Source organism: Chiloscyllium plagiosum, unplaced genomic scaffold (genome assembly GCF_004010195.1).
Source record: "Chiloscyllium plagiosum isolate BGI_BamShark_2017 unplaced genomic scaffold, ASM401019v2 scaf_30238, whole genome shotgun sequence".
NCBI classification, from domain to species: domain Eukaryota; kingdom Metazoa; phylum Chordata; class Chondrichthyes; order Orectolobiformes; family Hemiscylliidae; genus Chiloscyllium; species Chiloscyllium plagiosum.
The window spans coordinates 1-3,819 of NW_025192996.1; the positions used below are offsets into that span (position 1 = coordinate 1).

At 45.8% G+C, this 3,819-nt stretch overlaps 1 non-coding gene across 1 annotated transcript; it reads left to right on the forward strand.

Annotated features, from left to right (window-relative positions):
* Positions 1 to 3,451: 3,451 nt before the first annotated feature.
* On the forward strand, positions 3,452 to 3,525 carry trnan-guu. Its single transcript has one exon. It is a non-coding gene; the product is annotated as a tRNA-Asn (tRNA).
* Positions 3,526 to 3,819: the final 294 nt, after the last annotated feature.

Below are 3,819 nucleotides of genomic sequence, written 5' to 3' on the forward strand. Positions count from 1 at the left end.
TCCTCTTCCCAGTCTGTATAACATTTACTGGCTTCACAATCAGAGTGCTGCAACAGTAGTGTCTCTCTTCCAGTCTCACTGATGCTGAAAACGTACTGAATCATGGTCGAAAATTGTTATAGTCCCGATGGATTCAGTGACTGTCAGACATTGACGTGAAATTGCGGACAGCAAATGCTGGAGAGTCAGAGTCAAAGTGCAATGCTGGAAAATCACAGCAGATCAGGCAGCATCCGAGGAGCAGTCGAGTCAATGTTTCAGGCAAAGCCCTTCAGCTATTGATATTGAAACTTCCGTCTTCAGATCTTCAAATAATCTGTAAAAAGAGATTACAAAAATCATCACTGTCAGTCCAGGTTAGAAATTCCAAACAAGCAATTCTACTTTACGCAGAACATTCTTTTCTTTTTCCACAAAATTGAAAGCACCATCCCATCCCCTCTCACCCCTCTATTCTCACTCCGCTCAAACTAATTCTCCCCATGGTACTGATTCAGGATCTTACAGAGACCGAAAAGTGAAAACATCCAGACAGACACCTCTGAATTTTGATACCTCCACCTGAAAGTTAGTATCTTTCACGATATGTAGGAGTGAGTAAGTCTGATTTTGGGAAGCAAAAAAAGTACCAATTCAGGATGAACCTTCAATGCAGCTTCTTGAGAAAAAACCAGACACGGAATGGTTAACAGCTGGTGAGGTGGAGGAAATGAGATATCAAGGCATTGGCACCGACACCAGACAGAAACTGAACATACAGGCATGGCAAACATTACGGGCAAGCCAGAGTCATTGAGATACACAGCACAAAAACAGGTCCTTCAGTCCAACTCATCCGTGCCGACCAGATAGCCTAAATTAATCTCGTCTCATTTACCAGCACTTGGCCCATATCCCTCTGAACTCTTCCTATTCATATATCCATCCAGACGCCTTTTAAATGCTATAATTGGACCTACATCCACTACTTCCTCCGGTAGATCATGCCTTACACTTGCCTCTCTCACGCCAAACATACTACCCTCCTGTTCTGGACTTCTCCCATCCCTGGGAAATGACTTTGTCTATTTTACCTATCCATGCTCGCATGACTCTATAAACGTCTGTAAGGTCACCCCTCAGCCTCTGGTATACCGGGGAAAACAGCTCAAGTAATGCACTGCGTGTACTTTTAGCTTCACACTCGCTGAACCTCCCTCCCGTGTAAAACATTGTTTCCCTCCCCAACACTGTCCATGGGAAAAGCCAAGAGTGCTGAGACTCTGGAGTTGGGGGAATGCCACGTAGAATTCCTACAATGTGGAAACACGCCATTCAGCCAAACAAGTCCACACAGACCATCCAAAGTGTAACCCACGCATACAATTTCCCCTATCCCATTATACTACACTACACTACACTTACTGCACACTCTGGGCCCATTCAATATGGCCACTTCTCCCGAAACTGCACATCGTTAGACTTTGGGAGGAAACCAAAGCAGCCGGAGGAAACCCACGCAGACACGGCAGGGAGAATATGCAAACTCCACACCAACAATGAATTGCCAAGCCGTTGGGCAATTCTTCGAAGATGAGTTGTTCACAGGCACATAACCGTAGATTTAATTTCAAAATCACTGCTGAATGTGAATGGACACCCTGAAGTATTCAGCTATTATTTACAGACTGGAGCTCGTTCCCAGACAGAGCCAATAATTCTTTGACTGGACAGAAAACACTAGAGAGAACAGCTCTTGGTCTCAACGAGCAGCAGTGCCCACTGGAAGCAAAGTTGCGGGGGTGGGGAGCACGACGGCATAAAACAAAAAATTCCGACCGACTCTCCCGCTATAAGCACTGTCAGAATGGGCAGGTGTTCAGTCCTGGCAGTGACCCACAGCAAGTTTCACCAGCAGAATCAGATTATTGGGAGCACTGGTGTGCCCGCTGGTGCTTCTGTAAGGTGCACTACACTTACTGCACACTCTGGGCCCATTTAGTATGGTCACTTCTCCCGAAACCGCACATCGTTAGACTTTGGGAGGAAACCAGAGCAGCCGGAGGAAACCCACGCAGACACGGCAGGGAGAATGTGCAAACTCCACACAGACAGTCGCCCCAAGGCTGGAATCGAACGCTGGTGCTTAGTGCGGTCAGGCAGCAGTGCTCTCCACTGATCCATCGCGCTACTTCCGTGTGTAAAAAGAGGTGGGGACTGGGAACATTGTTAATTGTACCACACAGTGGATTGTTGAGTAAGGTTAAATCTCACGGGATCCAGGGAGAGCTAACCAACTGGGTACAAAATTTAGAAGCGCGTTGTTGTAGATGCTGGAATTCTTCCTGAAAACAACAAACGCTGAAGATCACAGTGGGTCAGGCAGCGCTGTGCCACTCTATGACCGGATAGTGTGGATGTGGAGATGATGTTTCCACGAGAAGAAGGGTTGAGGATGCCAAGTCATTGAGGGCATTTATGACAGAGATAGGTTCTTGATTAGTAAGGGGTCAAGAGGTATGAGGAGAGGGCAGCAGAATGGGATGGAGAAATATATCAGCCATGATCGACTGGTGGAGTAGACTCGATGGGCCAAATGGCCTCATCCTGCTCCTGTGTATTATGGTCTTAAAGCGGAGCAGTAGTCTTAAGAGGTTCTCACAAACTATTTCAGAATCCTGAAGAGGAGTTGTTGGACTGGAAACCTTAACTGTGCTTTTTCTCCACATATGCTTCCAGTCCTGCTGAGTTTTTCCAGTGTTCTCAGTTTTTGTTTCTGTTTTCCAGCATCCACAGTTCTTTGTCTTATTTATCACAGTCATTTCTTGCCTTTCCCAAGTATCTGGAACTTCATCTCCCTGATCTACAAACTGTTCAGTTACCCTAGAAATGACCACTACCTCCTTATCAGAGTAGACCCCTTTGTTGCAAAATGATTGTTCAATTCTGTGACCAAAATAATTGCATTCGTAATTACTTACAACAGGGACTCTCAATATCTCAGGCAAGAACACAGCCAGATTTTTTCAGACAGTACATTTATGTGATTTGATACAAATCCCTCTTCCCTACTTTACCAGCGTGCTGCTGGGAATGGAGGGTTTGAGTTAAGAAGAAGCTGGGACATCCAACGAAGCCTAGCAAGTTGACAGATAACTTTATAGAGATTTTTAAAATCAGGAGGGGGAAAAATAAGGTGTCATTTCCTGGAGGCTCAGAATATTTTATTGCTCCAGAAGGTGGAAAAGGGGGTCAAAGATTCAGCAGAAATCGAGTAGACCTGAGAACAGACAACATTTTACTCTGTGGGAACAGGGGGACCAGAGGACAGAGAAATCAGGACCTGAAATCGAGCTGACACCAGACTACCATGTTATCAGTGCTTTGACAATGGTACTTCTGTGCGGGGCAGGTTGAATTATGAATTGAATAGTAACTTCCTCAAGGAGTCTGTGCAGGACGGTACGGGCCTGTCTCTGTGCCGCAACTGGTCAGCGCGTTCGGCTGTTAACCGAGAGGTTGTTGGTTCGAAGCCACCCAGAGACGGTGCGTTTGTTGTTCTCGCTCCAACCGCTTTCTTGGCTGCAAAGATGCGCGTTTTTAATGGTGTCAGGAAAATGTTTCCCAAACGGAAATCTTTTCCACTGAGGAAGCACAAAGGGGTTTCTGAATTGATTGAATTTCTAACGTAAAGGACTGCGGATGCTTACAGTCCAAGACAGAAAGCGAAACTGCTGGAGCAACTGAATGAGGAAAAAAAAGTTCTGAAATGTTGTCTCTGATTCTCTTTCTACAGATGCTGCCTGACCTGCTGAGTTGCACCTGCAATTTCTGGTTTTG